At 36.7% G+C, this 21,392-nt stretch overlaps 1 protein-coding gene across 2 annotated transcripts in view; it reads left to right on the top strand.

Annotated features, from left to right (window-relative positions):
- Window positions 1–21,392, top strand: part of FRMD4A (FERM domain containing 4A) — an 818,993-nt gene that overhangs the window by 148,672 nt on the left and 648,929 nt on the right. The window contains exon 1 of one of the 2 annotated variants that reach the window (XM_053716495.1): window positions 3,721–3,773. The exons of the other annotated variant lie outside the window; for it this stretch is intronic. The gene's annotated coding sequence lies outside the window, so the exon portion shown is untranslated. Of the gene's footprint in view, window positions 1–3,720; window positions 3,774–21,392 lie in introns of those variants that run through there. 2 annotated transcript variants of the gene reach the window in all.

Genomic DNA, 21,392 nt, shown 5'->3' with positions numbered 1-21,392 from the left:
GGGGTTGTTTGTATTTTTTTTAACAGGTAAAAGAGCTGATTACTTTGGGGCAATGCCCCGCAAAAGGCCCTTTTAAGGGCTATTGATAGTTTAGGTTAGGCTAGGGTTTTTTTTTTTATTTTTGGGGGCCTTTTTTTATTTGGATAGTGGTATTAGATTAGGTGTGATTAGTTTAAATATCTTGTAATTTGTTTATTATTTTCTGTAATTTAGTGTTTTTTATTTTGTACTTTAGCTAATTTAATTTAATTTATTTAATTATAGTGTAGTGTTAGGTGTTATTGTAACTTAGGTTAGGTTTTATTTTACAGGTACTTTTGTATTTATTTTAGCTAGGTAGTTATTAAATAGTTAATAACTATTTAATAACTATTGTACCTAGTTAAAATAAATACAAACTTGCCTGTAAAATAAAAATAAACCCTAAGATAGCTACAATGTAACTATTCGTTATATTGTAGCTAGCTTAGGGTTTATTTTATAGGTAAGTATTTAGTTTTAAATAGGAATTATTTAGGTAATAATATTAAATTTTATTAAGATTTATAGTAATTTTATTTAAGTTAGGCGGTGTTAGGGTTAGGGTTAGACTTAGGTTTAGGTTAATACATTTAGTATAGTGGCGGCGACATTGGGGACGGCAGATTAGGGTTTAATAAATGTAGGTAGATGGCGGCAATGTTAGGGACGGCAGATTAGGGGTTAATAATATTTAACTAATGTTTGCGATGCGGGAGGGCCTCGGTTTAGGGTTTAATAGGTAGTTTATGGGTGTTAGTGTACTTTTTAGCACTTTAATTATGAGTTTTATGTTACGGCGTTGCACCATAAAACTCTTATCTACTGACTTTTAAATGCGTTATGGATCTTGGAGGTAGAGGGTGTACCACTTTTTGGCCTCCCAGGACAGACTCGTAATATCAGCGCTATGGAAGTCCCATAGAAAAAAGACTTTACGAAGTTTACGTAAGTTGTTTTGCGGTAAGGCCAAAGAAGTATGCGGTGCCCCTAAACCTGCAAGACTCGTAATTGCAGCGATAGGGAAAAAGCAGCGTTAGCCGAAATCATGAAAAAAATGGTTGTAATGTAATTTTCCCTTTAATCATTTAATGTATTGCATATTACATTCAAAACTGTGCATCCCCTATTTCTGATTAAATACCAATATTCAAAATATTATTTTTTTACACAAACTTGCATTTATTCCTACTGCATTTTTGAGCTGAGATATAAAGTCCTTTTTCTGATGAGAGATCAGGAATAAAGCCCTCAGAGTATTTGGGCAATTGTAATCATGGACAGATAATATTATATTTCAAGATGACCCTGTATAGGCAGCTGTGTATCAGCTGTCACACCTGACAGGATTTATATTCAGGGTTAGTCACTGGTAATGTATCATCAAAGTGTGGCTATTGGTGCAAGTCAAAGCTCTATATATCTTAAGGTATTGTGTCATCTTCAATAAACCTCTGCCTGAATCAATGCAGTGCCAGACCACTGGGCATTGATTGTATTTTATATTGTAGCCCTCACACTGCTTTGCCAGCTATTCTGTCACCATATAAGTTGGTGATGTGATCCGTGAAAGTGTTTTTACAGTTGTAGCGCACAAACATGACTTGGCCTTTAACACCACAAACTTCAAAAAGACATAGCCTGATGTCATCCTTGGTGTTATTTCAAAAGCTAATAGATTAAAACAGTAATGCATATATCTATCTATCTATCTATATATATATATATATATATATATATATATATATATATATATATATATATATATATATATATATATATATATATATATATATAAAGATTTATATTTAGTATCAGTTTCTGCATGGAATTCAAGTAATGGATAATAACTAACAAATCCAAAAAATAGCATTTAAACATCAAAACAAAATAAAAAAGCAATATTATATTAGTTATATTTATGTTAAACCAAAATGTATTTGAAATATAATAATTTGATTGCATGTTGTTTCAAGTACTAATATAAGATTTCATAATCTACTAATGCATAACATTTGAATATTATATCTGAAGTCTATGATAATATTGTTTAGATGTTACCTCAGGTAAATCAATGTTACAATGTTTAAGAGTAAATAAAATAAAAGATAATAGCAAAAAATCAAATGAATGTTTGGCAAATGTTTAAAATGCATGATTTTTACAAATATCAGAAACACTCACCTGCTTTAATTGTAAACCTTGCTGCCCTTCTCTCATTCACATCAAGTTTTGATATAGGAAAACTATATTCAAATCACATCCTGGAATTCACAAACTCCCCCCATTTTATCCAAGCCCTACATCTACTGCCCAGGCTCCACCCCTGAGCAGCTAAGTTTCCTTATTTGATTGTGCAATAGTAGATGTGGTGTATTCTACAACTGCTGACACTATTTATAGCTTCCTGCTCCAGGATAATCTCATATTTGAGGTAGAACTGGCATGATGGTAATATTTTTACCCTGCCATCGATTATTCTGCACTTTTTTCTTTTTAAACCCACTTTGTTTTTGGGTGAGGGAATGATAACTTGTATTCCATTTCACTTTTTAACCATTTAATGACCAAATGTATTTTACACATCAAAAAGCAAAGTTGTATTTGGCTTGCTGTATTATGTTATGTGAGTGTGGCACATAACAAGGCAGTGAGCTGTTTGGCTACCTGCACTGAACAATGACTTTGTCTGTGAAATACAACCCAGGTCTCCTAAAGATCTGTGCACTGAGAAGCCGAGGTCTGTTTGGTATATATACCAATACAACTGATAACTAAATTAATTATAAATGTGTCCAAATTCCTTGTTTTTCCTTTTCTTTTCACTTTTTTGAGGCAAAGTAATGCTATTTATACCAATAACAGTTCTCTGCGTATAGGTTTAAGGTTTGTGAACTGAATTGATGTTCTGAAACAGGCCATAATAATTAAAATGTCACCTGGGTTAAAATGAACTGCCATAACCTAATTAGGACTACAGTGGCATTTTCTTGATTTTGGGATTTTTTTACTCTCATGCTTTTTCTGGTGAACTAGAAAAAATAGAAAATTATTAGAAACAATGAAGGTTTTGTTATTTACAAAGCATTTCCTTTAATGCTGCATTAAATGGACATGAAACCCAAAAATATTCAGTTGATTCAGTTTTAGTAAGGTGTTTAAAATGCTCTGAGGTGCATGGGAGCACATATTTCGTGGATAGTGTACAGATGAATGCACCAGAAGCACTTTCAAACAGAGCAATAAGGACATTCCCATTCAAGTGCTTATTAAAATCTATAGAAACTTTTATGTCCCTTTCAGCCCTTACATTCATGTGTGAATATAACTGCAGATTTTAGTTAGATCAAATTTAATTTATTCCATGTGCTTTATCAAACCATATCTTAAGATTAATGGGTTTGGTACTTACTGACACTTTCCTCATCACAACAAGTTTGTTGTTCGCTACACTTTAGCAACACGTACATTTTACAGAGCCCAGGGCTAGACAAACACTCGTTGTCAGGTCACCATGACGACTAAAAAAAGAGAACCTGGTACATGGAAGACTTCATCCCTACCTCATGTTATTTCAATAAAAACGGTTTTGGTGCAATTCCAAGTTCTGCCACCAGGGGTCAATAAAGTGAAGTATAGCAGGAAACTGAATGGGAGCTGCTTGTTTACAGAGGTTGTAGCGTGACCGTGGGGATTAGGGTGACAACCTTCCTGCGTCTGATTCAACTCTAACACAGCTTCACACAGATGATCTTGTGAGTCAGCAACTATTATTACACTTAATTATTTTATGAACATATGTCAATAGTCGTGACATATCTACAATACCTCAAAATCATTGTATATGATGGTAAAGGCAAGGCGTGTTATAATGGGGGTGGATGGAGATGGCATAGAGATAGTTAATAGATTAGATAGGTAAGATATAAAGTTTTTTTTGTTTTGTTTAAAGTGCCAGTATTTTATTTTTCCCCCCTTTTTAAGATTTTGACATAGAAATCATATTGCATATACATTAGGTGCTATAGCATATTCTACATATTTTCTTATATTTTTTAAATAAATATTTAGCAGACTTTATACCATATCTATGACAATATTTGCAAGTTTCCTCTACCTATATACGCTATTTTCCTTTTTATTCCCACAGCGATGTCTGTCAGTATCACAAACAAAATATAGTAATGTTTACCTTTGCCACAAGGAAGTTGGCACAACTAAACCTTATAGTAGGTAATTTACCTTCTAGTCTAGATATCCTTTAGCCATTGAAATCCCCATGCAATCAGGTTTCACATAATAAATGTATGTCTTATATGACATTATTATGGGACAAATGCCAGCACCACACTAACAACCGTGTTTACTAAGTGGTGTTTTTAATTACTGACCCTTGGCCTTAATCATACCTCCCGCCATTTCCAGGAGACTATCAATTGGCAGGGCTGGAGGGCTCCTAAATTGTGATTGCTGGAGTTTTTTTATGTTCATTTTTAAAAGTTAAAGAGACACTGAACCCAAATTTTTTCTTTTGTGATTCAGATAGAGCATGCAATTTTAAGAAACTTTCTCATTTACTCCTATTATCAATTTTTCTTTGTTCTCTTGCTATCTTTATTTGAAAAAGAAGGCATCTAAGCTTTTTTGGGTTCAGATCTCTGGACAGCACTTGTTTATTGGTGAGTCAATTTATCCACCAATCAGCAAGAACAACCCAGGTTGTTCACCAAAAATGGTCCGGCTTCTAAACTTACATTCATGCATTTCAAATAAAGATACCAAGAGAATGAAGAAAATTTGATAATAGGAGTAAATTAGAAAGTTGCTTAAAATTGCATGCTCTATCTGAATCACAAAAGAAAAAATTTGGGTACAGTGTCCCTTTAACATAGTTTAAATTTGACAACATAATGACATACTTGTTTTAGAATATGATATGCAATACATGAAGGTATTTTGGTTGTGTCCATTTGTTGAATTGGAGATAAAGTGTCCTTGTAGGTGATTGCTGGAATTTTAAGGTTTGAAAAGATCACTTTTGTAAACCATTGATATTTTAAAGCAATATTCAATCGTTATTTATTTCAATAATAAAAACATCACAATAACATGAACAGATTTCCACTAACCAATATTCCCCATTGTTTTATGTTGAATAATAGTCTCAAGCTAATTATTGCAGACATACAGCTATAGGCAATAGTGAGTTCCAGTAGCGAGCAGAGGCCCAAGCCCAGATCATGTGCTGAGTGTTGGCAATAATGCTCTGGTGTTACTGTCCTTGACTGATAGACCCTGGCTGTGCATATACAGATACAAAACCTTTTATCCAAACTGCTTAGGATCAGAGTATTTGTACATTTGCATCTGTAAAATGGAAAAGTTTGGAGAGGGGATGGGACCAAGTGTAAACAACAGTATCTTATGTCATTTAGGCAATATTTACCTGTTATTATACAGCATATACTTGTAACCTTAATGTAGTTTTATATGATTTTCAATACTTTTATATGCATAGTACCATCAGAATAGTACAGTATAGTAATCAGAGAGGTAATAGTGGTTGTTTTAAATAAATATAGACTTCATTTGCATTTTAGAACACAAAAGACAAACCAAAATGTGTGACTTACTGGCATGGAAAAATTGTCATTTTGAATAATTTAATTAAAAAAATGTTAATGAAAAAGTCTGGATTTCAGAATAATTCCAAATTTGTGAATTTGTACCTGAAGTAAATGGCCAGCTATTAACCAGGATCTTGTGCAAATGAACAAAGCCATGCTCCTAATGATCAGTATTATTTGCGTAAGAATTATAATTAGCTAGCCTTGTTGTGAGTAGGATTGGAAATAATAATAACTATGAGGTTGTTTGTTTTAGAGGAATGCTACACAGAAATATACTTTGATTGTTGATAAGTTTGGCAAGAGTTTACACTAACTGCTAGAAGAGCAACAGACAGCCGACTTAAATGCTAGGGGGTTAAAAAATATTTAAAGGGATATTAAACCCACATTTTTCTTTCATGATTCTGATAGAGCATACAGTATTAAGCAACTTCCTAATTTACTCCTATTATCAATTTTTCTTTGTTCTCTAGCTATCTTTATTTTAAAAGCAGGAATGTAAAGCTTAGGAGCTGACCCATTTTTGGTTCAGAACCTGGGTTATGCTTGCTTATTGGTGGCCAAATGTAGCCACCAATAAGCAAGCGCTATCCAGGATGCTGAACCTAAAATGGGCTGGCTCCTAAGCTTTAAATGCCGGCTTTTCAAATAAAGATAGCAAGAGAATGAAGACAAACTGATAATATGAGTAAATTAGAAAGTTGCTTAAAATTGCATGCTCTATCTGAATTATCTGTGTGTGTGTGTGTGTTAATATGTGTATATACACATATTAACAAATAAATACATATGTATATAGTCATGTACACATATATATTTATAAATGCTGCGATCACTGCGCTACTTACTCCCTGTGCTGGTATTACAAAGTGGAGCGCAAATATTGATTTCTAGAAAGCGATATTTAGAGCCCCACTTGTAATCTTGTTTTTATTTTCCCTTTGGGTAATAGATAGCACTGCTAAGTAAATATGGTCCCATCCATTCCACTATGCGTCTCAGTTGCTCAGACAGGACATATTAATATGTAACACTAGTCTGTGCTGTTTCCAAACGAGACATTGCTTGAGATAGATAACGTTCTTATACACATTCATACATGAATTTCTTTTTCTTTACATCTATCACAATAGAATGCTTCACAAGCAAATGTAAATGTCCTGCTTTTGAAGGTTGCGCTTTTCCTTTCTCTGGCTAATTATAGATTTTCCCAGACATTTTATTGCATCTTTGTTGTAAGCAGTTATTTAACTGATTGGCGCTGATTATTATTTTTATTAGCACCATCTCAAAAGTAGTGGTTGATTTGTCTTTATTATAGGTTGGAAAATAGAAATAACAGAATAGCAGCTAATTAATAAAATTGCTGATTGTAATGAATCAGTATTTGATGGGCAACTAAGGTATCAGTGTATTCTGTACAGCAATCCTGCTTGTAGTGAATACAGCTGGTAATATAGTGACAGCTATGCAATTGTTATGTGCTATATATCTATTTCTATCTGTGTGTGTGAAGATAGGCAGAGAGACAGACACATAGATAGATACTAGATAGAAAGACAGACAGAAAGTCTTTGTCTGTATAATTAGGTAGACCCTGATCGCTACATTCTTTATTATATTGGAACATTATGCTGGGATATTAAACCTAACATTTCTTTCTTGTAATTGGCAAGAGTCCATGAGCTAGTGACGTATGGGATATACAATCCTACCAGGAGGGGCAAAGTTTCCCAAACCTCAAAATGCCTATAAATACACCCCTCACCACACCCACAATTCAGTTTTACAAACGTTGCCTCCTATGGAGGTGATGAAGTAAGTTTGTGCTAAGATTTCTACGTTGATATGCGCTTCTCAGCATTGTTGAAGCCCGATTCCTCTCAGAGTACAGCGAATGTCAGAGGGACGTGAAGGGAGTATCACTTATTTGAATACAATGATTTCCCTAACGGGGGTCTATTTCATAGGTTCTCTGTTATCGGTCGTAGAGATTCATCTCCTACCTCCCTTTTCAGATCAACGATATACTCTCAATTTACCATTACCTCTACTAATAACTGTTTTAGTACTGGTTTGGCTATCTGCTATATGTGGATGGGTGTCTTTTGGTAAGTATGTTTTCATTACTTAAGACACTCTCAGCTATGGTTTGGCACTTTATGCATTTATATAAAGTTCTAAATATATGTATTGTACTTATATTTGCCATGAGTCAGGTTCATGTATTTCCTTCTGCAGACTGTCAGTTTCATATTTGGGGGAATGTAAACATTTTAAGAAATGTATTTCTTACCTGGGGTTTAGTCTTTTTTCAATTGACTACTTCTTGCAATTGCGGGTATTAGGCCCGCGGGTGCGTCAAATGCTAAACTTTATTGCGTCATTTTTGGCGCAAAATTTTTTTTTGTGCGAAAGAATACGTTTATGACGCAGCTTTGTCATTTCCGGCGTCATACGTGATGCCGTGAGCTTTCACACGGCGGCGTCATTAGTGACGCAAGTGTGTCATTTCCGGTTATTTTTTGCGCCAAAAAAGAGTTTACGTTACATTGTGCATCATACTTGGCGCCAAACATTTTCATTATTTCAATACCCCTTGTATGTTTGCCTCTTGCTTTTTGCTATCAGAGGCCTATGCTATTGCATTTTTTCCCATTCCTGAAACTGTCATATAAGGAAATAGATAATTTTGCTTTATATGTTGTTTTTTCTCTTACATTGTGCAAGATGTCCCAATCTAATCCTGTCTCAGAAGTTTCTGCTGGAACATTGCTGCCTGACATCGGTTCTACTAAAGCTAAGTGCATTTGTTGTAAAATTGTAGAAATTATTCCACCGAATGTCATTTGTAATAGTTGTCATGATAAACTTCTACATGCAGATAGTGTTTTCATCAGTAATAGTACATTGCCAGTTGCAGTTCCTTCAACTTCTAATGTGCATGATATACCTGTAAATTTTAAAGAATTTGTTTCTGATTCTATTATGAAGGCTTTGTCTGCATTTCCACCTTCTAATAAACGTAAAAGGTCTTTTAAAACTTCTCATTTAGCTGATGAAATTTCAAATGACCAACAACATAATAATTTATCCTCTTCTGATGAGGATCTATCTGAGACAGAAGATCCTTCCTCAAACATTAACACTGACAAATCTACTTATTTATTTAAAATAGAGTATATGCGTTCTTTATTAAAAGAAGTGTTAATTACTTTGGATATTGAGGTAACCAGTCCTATTGACGTTCAGTCTAATAAATGTTTAAATGCGTTTTTTAAACCTCCTGTGGTTTCTCCAGGGGTTTTTCCCATTCCTGAGGCTATTTCTAATATGATTTCTAGGGAATGGAATAAGCCAGGTACTTCTTTTATTCCTTCTTCAAGGTTTAAAAAATTGTATCCTTTACCAGCAAAATCTATAGAGTTTTGGGAAAAAATCCCCAAAGTTGATGGGGCAATTTCTACTCTTGCTAAACGTACCACTATTCCTATGGAAGATAGCACTTCCTTTAAGGATCCTTTAGATAGGAAGCTTGAATCTTATCTAAGGAAGGCCTATTTATATTCAGTCATCTTCTCAGACCTGCTATTTCTTTGGCTGATGTTGCGGCTGCATCAACTTTCTGGTTGGAAAATTTAGCGCAACATGAATTGGATTCTGACATATCTAGCATTATTCGCTTACTACAACATGCTAATCATTTTATTTGTGATTTCATTTTTGATATTATCAAAATTGATGTTATATCCATGTCTTTAGCTATATTAGCTAGAAGAGCTTTGTGGCTTAAGTCTTGGAATGCTGATATGACAGCTAAATCTAGATTACTATCTCTTTCTTTCCAAGGTAATAATTTATTTGGTTCTCAGTTGGATTCTATTATTTCAACTATCACTGGGGGAAAAGGAGTTTTTTTGCCTCAGGATAAAAAAACCTAAGGGTAAATCTAAGGCTTCTAACCGTTTTCGTTCCTTTCGTCAGAATAAGGAACAAAAACTCAATCCTCCCCCCAAGGAATCTGCTTCCAATTGGAAGCCTTCCTCAAATTGGAATAAATCCAAGCCATTTAGGAAACCAAAGTCAGCCCCTAAGTCCGCATGAAGGTGCGGCCCTCATTCCAGCTCAGCTGGCAGGGGGCAGATTAAAGGGATAATAAACCCAATTTTTTTCTTTCATGATTCAGATAGAGCATGAAATTTTAAGCACCTTTCTAATTTACTCCTATTATCAATTTTTCTTTGTTCTCATGCTATCATGATTTGAAAAAGCAGTACTGTAAGCTTTAGAGCCGGACCATTTTTTGTTCAGCACCTGGGTAGCACTTGCTGATTTGTGGCTAAATGTAGCAAACCAATCAGTAAGCTCTACCAAGGTGCTGAAATAAAAATGGGCCGGCTCCTAACCTTTTATTGCTGCTTTTTCAAATCAAGATAACATGAGAACAAAGAAAAATTGACAATAGGAGTAAATTAGAAAGTTGCTTAAAATTGCATGCTCTATCTGAATCATGAAAGAAAAAAATGTGGGGTTAGTATCCCTTTAAGGTTTTTCAAGGATTCTTGGATAAAATCTGTCCAAAATCATTGTATACAGAGCATTGTCTCTCAAGGATATTGAATAGGATTCAGATTAAGACCTCCTGTGAGAAGATTTTTTCTCTCACGCATCCCTGTAAATCCAGTAAAAGCTCAGGCTTTTCTGAAGTGTGTTTCAGACCTGGAGTCTTCAGTGGTAATCATGCCAGTTCCTCCTCAGGAACAAGGTTTGGGGTTTTATTCAAACCTATTCATTGTACCAAAGAAAGAAAATTTATTCAGACCAGTTCTGGATCTAAAAATTTTGAATCGTTATGTAAGAGTACCAACTTTCAAGATGGTGACTATAAGGACTATTCTGCCTTTTGTTCAGCGAGGACATTATATGTCCACAATAGACTTGCAGGATGCATACCTTCATATTCCGATTCATCCAGAACACTATCAGTTTCTGAGATTCTCTTTTCTAGACAAGCATTACCAATTTGTTGCTCTTCCATTTGGCCTAGCAACAGCTCCAAGAATTTTTTCAAAGGTTCTGGGTGCCCTACTATCTGTAATCAGAGAACAGGGTATTGCGGTGTTTCCTTATTTGGACGATATCTTGGTACTAGCTCAGTCTTTATGTACTGCAGAATCTCACACAAATCAACTAGTGTTGTTTCTTCGGAAACATGGTTAGAGGATCAATTTACCAAAAAGTTTCTTGATTCCTCAGACAAGGGTCACCTTTTTAGGCTTCCAGGTAGATTCAGTGTCCATGACTCTGTCTCTAACAAACAAGAGACGTTTAAAATTGGTCGCAGCATGCCGGCACCTTCAGTCTCAGTCATTCCCTTCAGTGGCTATGTGCATGGAAGTTTTAAGTCTCATGACTGCAGCATCGGACGCGATCCCCTTTGCTTGTTTTCACATGAGACCTCTACAGCTTTGTATGCTGAATCAATAATACAGGGATTATACAAAGATATCACAATTAATATCCTTGAATCCCAATGTACGACACTCTCTGACATGGTGGATAGATCACCATCTTTTGGCTCAATGGGCTTCTTTTGTTCGGCCAACCTGGACTGTGATCTCAACAGATGCAAGTCTTTTAGGTTGGGGAGCTGTTTGGGGATCTCTGACAGCACAAGGGGTTTGTAAATCTCAAGAGGCGAGATTACCAATAAATATTTTAGAACTCTGTGCAATTCTCAGGGCTCTTCAGTTCTGGCCTCTGCTAAAGAGAGAACCATTCATTTGTTTTCAGACAATATCACAACTGTGGCTTATGTCAATCATCAGGGTGGGACTCACAGTCCCCAAGCTATGAAAGAAGTATCTCGGATACTTGCTTGGGCGGAATCCAGCTCCTGTCTAATCTCTGCGGTGCATATCCCAGGTGTAGACAATTGGGAGGTGGATTATCTCAGCCGCCAGACTTTACAGCCAGGGGAGTGGTCTCTCCATCCAGATGTGTTTTCTCAGATTGTTCAGATGTGGGGTCTTCCAGATATAGATCTCATGGCCTCTCATCTAAACAAGAAACTTCACAGATATCTATCAAGGTCCAGGGATGTTCAGGCGGAAGCAGTGGATGTGTTGACACTTCCTTGGTGTTATCATCCTGCTTACATCTTCCCGCATCTAGTTCTCCTTCCAAGAGTGATCTCCAAACTCATCATGGAACAGTCTTTTGTGTGCCTGGTGGCTCCAGCATGGCCACACAGGTTTTGGTATGCGGATCTGGTTCAGATGTCCAGTTGCCCGCCTTGGCCACTTCCATTACGGCCGGACCTACTATCTCAAGGTCCGTTTTTCCATCAGGATCTCAAATCATTAAATTTGAAGGTATGGAAATTGAACGCTTAGTTCTAAGTCATAGAGGTTTCTCTGACTCAGTGATTAATAATATGTTACAAGCTCGTAAATCTGTTTCTAGAAAGATTTATTATAGAGTTTGGAAGACTTACATTTCATGATGTTCTTCTCATAAATTCTCCTGGCATTCTTTTAGAATTCCTAGAATTTTACAGTTTCTTCAGGATGGTTTGGATAAGGTTTTGTCTGCAAGTTCCTTGAAAGGACAAATCTCCGCTCTTTCTGTTTTATTTCACAGAAAGATTGCTATACTTCCTGATATACACTGTTTTGTACAGGCTTTATTCGTATTAAGCCTGTTATTAAGTCAATTTCTCCTCCTTGGAGTCTTAATTTGGTTCTGAAGGCTTTACAGGCACCTCCATTTGAACCTATGCATTCTTTGGAAATTAAACTACTTTCTTGGAAAGTGTTGTTTCTTTTGGCCATCTCTTCCGCTAGAAGAGTTTCTGAGTTATCTGCTCTTTCTTGTGAGTCTCCTTTTCTGATTTTTCATCAGGATAAGGCAGTTTTGCGGACTTCTTTTCAATTTTTACCTAAAGTTGTGAATTCTAACAACATTAGTAGAGAAATTGTTGTCCCTTCCTTATGTCCTAATCCTAAGAATTGTTTGGAGAAATCCTTACATTCTTTGGATGTGGTAAGAGCTTTGAAATATTATGTGGAAGCTACTAAAAATTTCAGGAAGACTTCCAGTCTATATGTTTTACTTTCTGGTCCTAGGAAAAGGTCAGAAGGCTTCTGCTATTTCCTTGGCTTCTTGCTTATTTGGAGTCGGGACAGGCCCCGCCTCAGAGAATTACAGCTCATTCTACTAGATCAGTCTCCACTTCGTGGGCTTTTAAGAATGAAGCTTCAGTTGATCAGATTTGCAAAGCGGCAACTTGGTCCTCTTTGCATACATTTACTAAATTCTACCATTTTGATGTATTTGCTTCTTCGGAAGCAGTTTTTGGTAGAAAAGTTCTTCAGGCAGCTGTTTCAGTTGGATTATTCTGATTTTGATTTGTTTTTTTCTTTCAAAATGAAAATAAACTTATTTATTTGGGTTGTGGATTAATTTTTTCAGCGGAATATGGCTGTTTTTATTTTGATTCCCTCCCTCTCTAGTGACTCTTGAGTGGAAGATCCACATCTTGGGTATTGATATCCCATATGTCACTAGCTCATGGACTCTTGCCAATTACATGAAAGAAAACATAATTTATGTAAGAACTTACTTGATAAATTAATTTCTTTCATATTGGCAAGAGTCCATGAGGCCCACCCTTTTTATGGTGGTTATGATTTTTTGTATAAAGCACAATTATTTCCAAATTTCCTTTGTTGATGCTTTTTACTCCTTTCTTTATCACCCCACTGCCTGGCTATTCGTTAAACTGAATTGTGGGTGTGGTAAGCACAAACTTACTTCATCACCTCCATAGGAGGCAACGTTTGTAAAACTGAATTGTGGGTGTGGTGAGGGGTGTATTTATAGGCATTTTGAGGTTAGGCAAACTTTGCCCCTCCTGGTAGGATTGTATATCCAATATGTCACTAGCTCATGGACTCTTGCCAATATGAAAGAAATGAATTTATCAGGTAAGTTCTTACATAAATTATGTTTTTTCTTTCGTGATTCAGATAGAGCAGGCTATTTTAAATGGAGTGTCTACACCATAGTCATGTTAAAGTCTTACCTTAGATTAAAGGGACAGTCAACACCAGAATTTATGTTGTTTAAAAAGATAGATAATCCCTTTATTACCCATTCCCTAGTTTTGCATAACCAAAACAGTTATAATAATATACATTTTACTTCTGTTATTACCTTGTATCTAAGCCTCTGATGTCTTTTGACAGACTTGCATTTTAGCCAATCAGTGTTCACTCCAAAGTCACTTCACGTGCATGAGCTCAATGTTATCTATATGAAACACATGAACTAATGCCCTTTAGTAGTCAAAATGCATTCAGATTGGAGGCAGTCTTCAAGGTCTAAGAAATTTGCATATGAACCTCCTAGGTTTAGCTTTTAACTAAGAATACCAAGAGAACAAAGAAATATTGGTGATAAAAGTAAATTGGGAAGTTGTTTAAAATTACATGCCATATTTAAATCATGAAGGTTTTTTTGGGACTTGACTGTGCCTTTAAGCTACAAATAGCCTCCTGCGCCCGTTTCTATACCATGCAGCAGGAACAGTAAAAAAGTTATTTTATAATGAATATTGTTTCTGGCTACTTTGACATGGCTGCCAAGCTCCGCCCACTGATGACATCATGATCAGGGCTGCAACTTTCAGATATACTGTTATCAAATTTTCCTTGTTCTCTTGGTGTCTTTTGTTGAAAAGCAGGGACGTTAGCTCAGGAGTGTGCACGTCTGGAGCACTATATGGCAGAAGTTTTGCAAGAACGTTATCCATTTGTAAGAGCATTAGTAGTGCTCCAGACACCTATCTAGGTATCTCTTCAACAAAGAATGTCATGGAGAACTAAGCAAATTTGATAATCAAAGTAAAGTGGAAACTTTTTTAAAATTGTATTCTCTGAATCGCTAAAGAACATTTTTGGGTTTCATATTCCTTATTCATCATTATTTATAGGTGGTAAGTTATCCCTTACAAGATTATTTGTATGGTTAAGCATTGCACAGTTATATGCTATATATAATGAATATTACAATTAAAGAGCACAGAGCACTTTACGTTTGTATTATAAATGTTTAATAACGCATAATTAAAAAAAAAAACGTTGAGCATATTTTCATTATTTATTTTGGCAACTTTTCCTGTAATTTATCTCTGAAAATTGAGAGTTTTCCAGTTCTAAGAACTTCTCAAGGCTAAACCTACCTCATATCTGTATACAGGGAGTGCAGAATTATTAGGCAAGTTGTATTTTTGAGGATTAATTTTATTATTGAACAACAACCATGTTCTCAATGAACCCAAAAAACTCATTAATATCAAAGCTGAATAGTTTTGGAAGTAGTTTTTAGTTTGTTTTTAGTTATAGCTATTTTAGGGGGATATCTGTGTGTGCAGGTGACTATTACTGTGCATAATTATTAGGCAACTTAACAAAAAACAAATATATACCCATTTCAATTATTTATTTTTACCAGTGAAACCAATATAACATCTCAACATTCACAAATATACATTTCTGACATTCAAAAACAAAACAAAAACAAATCAGTGACCAATATAGCCACCTTTCTTTGCAAGGACACTCAAAAGCCTGCCATCCATGGATTCTGTCAGTGTTTTGATCTGTTCACCATCAACATTGCGTGCAGCAGCAACCACAGCCTCCCAGACACTGTTCAGAGAGGTGTACTGTTTTCCCTCCTTGTAAATCTCACATTTGATGATGGACCACAGGTTCTCAATGGGGTTCAGATCAGGTGAACAAGGAGGCCATGTCATTAGATTTTCTTCTTTTATACCCTTTCTTGCCAGCCACGCTGTGGAGTACTTGGACGCGTGTGATGGAGCATTGTCCTGCATGAAAATCATGTTTTTCTTGAAGGATGCAGACTTCTTCCTGTACCACTGCTTGAAGAAGGTGTCTTCCAGAAACTGGCAGTAGGACTGGGAGTTGAGCTTGACTCCATCCTCAACCCGAAAAGGCCCCACAAGCTCATCTTTGATGATACCAGCCCAAACCAGTACTCCACCTCCACCTTGCTGGCGTCTGAGTCGGACTGGAGCTCTCTGCCCTTTACCAATCCAGCCACGGGTCCATCCATCTGGCCCATCAAGACTCACTCTCATTTCATCAGTCCATAAAACCTTAGAAAAATCAGTCTTGAGATATTTCTTGGCCCAGTCTTGACGTTTCAGCTTGTGTGTCTTGTTCAGTGGTGGTCGTCTTTCAGCCTTTCTTACCTTGGCCATGTCTCTGAGTATTGCACACCTTGTGCTTTTGGGCACTCCAGTGATGTTGCAGCTCTGAAATATGGCCAAACTGGTGGCAAGTGGCATCTTGGCAGCTGCACGCTTGACTTTTCTCAGTTCATGGGCAGTTATTTTGCGCCTTGGTTTTTCCACACGCTTCTTGCGACCCTGTTGACTATTTTGAATGAAACGCTTGATTGTTCGATGATCACGCTTCAGAAGATTTGCAATTTTAAGAGTGCTGCATCCCTCTGCAAGATATCTCACTATTTTTGACTTTTCTGAGCCTGTCAAGTCCTTCTTTTGACCCATTTTGCCAAAGGAAAGGAAGTTGCCTAATAATTATGCACACCTGATATAGGGTGTTGATGTCATTAGACCACACCCCTTCTCATTACAGAGATGCACATCACCTAATATGCTTAATTGGTAGTAGGCTTTCGAGCCTATACAGCTTGGAGTAAGACAACATGCATAAAGAGGATGATGTGGTCAAAATACTCATTTGCCTAATAATTCTGCACTCCCTGTATCTGTATCTAATTTGCTTTATCAAAAGTTATAAGATACTCAAAAATAATGCTTGTTGTGCTATAGAAATGACAGTGGCTAGCTAGTTTGTACAATGAAATACAATTCCATCACTCAGGGTGTCAATGTACTCAGCAAATTTTAATATTTAACTAAAAGATAACGTATTGCAAGACTTCAAAATAGCTATGTCACTACATGGGGGCCGATTTATTAACGGCCGAATGGCCCTGAATGTACTTGTTTCCTTCAAGCTCACCGGAAACAGGAGTTAAGAAGCAGCGGTCTCTCAAGACCGCTGCTCCTTAACTCGTATGCCTCCACTGAGGAGACGGACACCAATTGTATATGATTGGGTTAATTGACACCCCCTGCTAGTGGCCTCAGATCTGCAGGGGGCGTCATTGCACAAGCAGTTCACCAGAACTGCTTGTGCAATGTTAAATGCCGACAGCATTCAGCGATGTCGGGCGGACATGATCCGCTGCAGCGTATCATGTCCTTCCGACAAATGATAAAAATCAGCCCCATAGTGTTTATGTACCTTTAAGAAAATACATATAACAAATAACTTGGATCATTTTCTGTTGCATTAAATTGTTCACAGCCTATATGACTTATATCCTAAGTTTATTATATTTACATTTTAAGTTTAGAAAAATGTATTTAGTTTTGTTTTTATTTCATCAACAAAGAGATGGATATATTACTGTCATTTTATTATTTATTACATAAAGTACATGCTAGGCATTTTTTTCATATTTGTATTGTTGTCAGTACTTGTGAGTTAGTGCGTCGTTTTGCTTTTTCTCTACTTTAGAATACAACCTTAGGGCTGAAAATCAGGGTTTGTTTTATGAGAATATTCCAATTTTAGGACATGAAAGATGACTTATATTCTGTATTAATAAAATGACTTTTGTTGGCATAAATTTATACACAGAAGAGAGACAGGCTATGAGTAATTACACTATCACTTCGATGGATTACTTCTCTGAACAGAAAGAAAACGCTACACATGCAAACCCATTTCACGTTTATGACATACTGTGAAAAAAGACCTATATAAAAATATGATCAAACATTTACACCTTTTTGGCATCTACTGAATCCCAAAATGTATCATACTCTGGGTATTTAGCTTCATGAGGATTTTGTTTATATTTATGGTAGTTCTGGATTTCTAAAAAAGATTTTTGTTAATGTGATTTTAATTTATGTCCATTAAATTCAGCACATACTGGGTACAAGACGTAAAATGGACATAAAAGTGCAAAAAGAAAATTATTTAAAACGTTAAAGCTTTTTTTTGTTACACCTTTGCATGTGTATAACTATGTGTTTAACCGCTGCTAATGACAGGGGACATATGTGTGTTTTCACAAATAGCCAATTAGCTCCCAGTAAAGCAATGATGCTCTTTGGTATGCTTTTCCACAATTTGATAGAAGTCTCTTAGAATTGTATGTTCTATCTGAAAAAAAAAATTAAAGTTTAATTTTGTCATTCATGTGCCTTTAAAGGGACATTAAACGTGTGGAGCACAAACATTTGCGCACGAGAAATAAGGGGTATATCGCGGGTGTTTCCGCTCATCAGGCTTACTGCTGGTATTACGAGTTAAAAGTAAACGTTGAGTGCCGCTATCTAATCTCTGAAGTGGCCAAAAACTAATGGCAAAGCTATGTATGTCTGCTATTCATGAACTGAGAATCTTTTACAATTATTTGTGCCATGGTTGCACAAGCGGTATGTACATCATTTCAGTGAGAAACCCAAAGTTTGTGAAAAAGTTAACAATTTTTTTTTTTATATGATCACATTTGGGGTTGAACTTGAAATAGTGGCATGAAATATACCAAAATGGGCCTAGATCAATACATAGGTTTGTCTACTTAAAAAAAAATACTATATATATATATATATATATATATATATATATATATATATAGTTTTGACAGGTAAAAAAAACAAAACAAAAAAAAAACAATGCTCTATTTCTGTATAAGTGGAGTGATAGCAAAAATGCTAAACATTTTCTGGTATTTTGGGCAAGTTCTCTGAAATTCCCGGTAGCGAAGGAGTAAAATATTAAAGCATGTGAGCACACTTCAGGGTGGCTTCAGATGACTAGTCCTAGGGTAGCTCTCAGTAGTCCTTTAAAGTGAATGGTAGATACACTTGTGTTGGGTTAAAATCCAAAATTCCTTTATTTTAAACTGCAAGTAACAATAATCCCATGGTGTATGTATTGGGTACTTTTAAAGCGCGGCTAATCACCCGTAAGGGTCTCAAGGCGCTGCTCATTTTATCAACCTCAGAAGGATGAAAGGCTGAGTGGACCTCGCCGGGGATTGAACCTGCAACCCTTGGGCTGCTACAGAGCTCATCCACAGTGCCTTAGCATGCTGAGCTATCTGTCCAGCTCTGAGCTATCTGTCCGGCTCATGTGAGTCAGCAGAACCAGCTGACACGTTTCGGCATTCTGTTGCCATAATCTTCCTATTGACAAACTCCTGTTTAAAAAAGCCTCCTATTACATGATTGGCTAAAAACAATGTGACATCCCCAACATTCTAACAATTCAGTACAATGTATTAATGTTTTAAGGTGGAGTCATTTCCTAAACCAGCCGGTAACCTTAACTAAGATGGCTGCCGGCTGTGAAATAACAGAGCTGCACATGCTTGGTGGCCATCTTTGTTAAGGTCGCCATGGGTATTACAGTATCCGGATTCTCCCGTGCATGCACAATGCTAGTGGCGGCCTTTACAAATATGGTTGCCGGCTTGGTGCACACACACACGGTGCTGTTATTTCACTGCCAGCAGCCATCTTAGTTAAGGTTGCCTGCACAGCAGTTAACGCTGAACAGGGAGCGAGGGGGGCACAGGGGGGGCTTCTGATTTTGATGCCTACAGTCAACTGGGCTGTAAATCCAGCCCTGATAAATCTAGCATTTATGTCCCTTTAAGGAAACAAGTAATTTCATGACCTATTTATTTCACCCCTCTAAAGACATCAGTAAATAAGACTAATGCACAGCAGAGGAAGTAAGACACAACATGCTTACTTTTCAGCAGTGATTAATACAACAAAATGCTTGCTGAAATGGGATGGGTCCCCTGGATCTCAAAAGCAGGTAAGTCCACCTCTACCCACCTAGGGAAGGGATACCCCAGCAGGTAAAAATGACCAGAGAGTACTGTCCCGTCCTGTTAATACTTCCCATGGGATACATACCTTTAGCTCTTGCTGTCAGCAGTCTCTTACAGTATCCAGCACTAATGCCCCATTACATGACAAGAATAAGTGCCAAACACCCTCTTGGTTGTCTAATAAAGGAGGAAAGTACAGTTTCTTCCTAAACAGTTATGTTTTTGGGGGAACGTTTATGGCTACATCAGGCCCAAGCTGGTTAAACAGTTAAGCCATGGCTAATGAATCTATGCTTAAAGATCATATACATGTAATATCTGCCATATATGTAATATAAGAGTCCCCTAGCCTGTATGGAATCAGTACATCTATTAAAGGGGCAGTAAACACATTGAAATTGTAATGTAAAATATTTAATTACATGCAGTAAAAAAACTTTGCAGTATACTTTCATTATTTATTTTGCTCTCTTTTTTTTAAATGTGGGTTTTACTCATTGCAAACTTCACAAGCCTAAACCTGTTACATAACTGTTCCTAACTGGAAAAACAATTGCAGGAAACAGGGTATTAATTAATTGAAAACAATTTACACTCGCCTAGTGTGTTGGTATTTTAGTTCACCGTACGACTACAGAAACATCTTGTAATTACAAGGTGTTTATCTTTAAAGGGACACTAAACTCAAATTTTTTCTTTCATGATTCAGATAAAGGGGCATATGTATCAAGCTCCTGCAGGCTCGCCAGAAAACAGCAGTTATGAAGCAGCGGTCACAAAGACCGCTGCTCCATAACCTGTCCGTCTGCTCTGAGCAGGCGGACAGACATCACAGAAATCAACCCGATCGAGTACGATCGGGTTGATTGACACCCCATGCTGGCGGCTCATTGGCCACGAGTCTGCAGGGGGCGGCGTTGCACCAGCAGCTCTTGTGAGCTGCTGGTGCAATGCTGAATATGGCGAGCGTATTGCTCGCCGTATTCAGCGAGGTCTGTCGGACCTGATCCGCACTGTCGGATCAGGTCCGACAGACATTGATAACTAGAGGCCAAAGCATGCAATTTTAAGCAACTTTCTAACTTACTCCTATTAGCAATTCTTCTTTCTCTTGCTATCTTTATTTCAAAAGCAAGAATTTAAGTTTAGGAGCTGGCCCATTTTGGTTCAGCACCTAGGTTGGGCTTGCTGATTGGTGGCTAAATGTAGCCACCAATCAGCAAGCACTATCAAGGGAGCTGAACCAAAAATGGGCTAGCTCCTTAGCTTAGATTCCTGCTTTTTCAAATAAAGATAGCAAAAGAACGAAGACAAATTGATAATACGAATAAATCAGAAAGTTGCTTAAAATTGCATGCTCTATCTGAATCATTAAAGAAAAAAATTGGGTTTAGTGTCCCTTTAACATCAAATATTAATGATAGGATATGTATTGTAAAAATAAATATATATAAAGTTTTTATAAATACAGTACCAAATAATAAACTAATAAGCGATCCTTGCAGAAGACCAGCCTTGCAGAAATGCCTCAGTAACGGGACACATAGAGCATCAATCCATGGCAAATCAGACTGTGATATCATGTTTGCCAGTGCTGAGGGAGCGTGTCTATCATTTACACATGAGCAGACGCCAGCAGAGAGGGGAAGAATTATACTAACTGTATGCACTTACTTTTAACCCCTCAATGGGTACATCGCTGGTCTTTCTATGAGGATTGTTTTTTTAATAGCGCAGTCTCGCCGCCAGCGGTGAGACCGCATC

This window comes from Bombina bombina, chromosome 6, assembly GCF_027579735.1.
Source record: "Bombina bombina isolate aBomBom1 chromosome 6, aBomBom1.pri, whole genome shotgun sequence".
In the NCBI taxonomy this organism is placed as follows: Eukaryota; Metazoa; Chordata; class Amphibia; order Anura; family Bombinatoridae; genus Bombina; species Bombina bombina.
The sequence above is the reverse complement of the archived record's forward strand: the minus strand, read 5'-3'. Positions and strand labels throughout refer to the sequence as shown.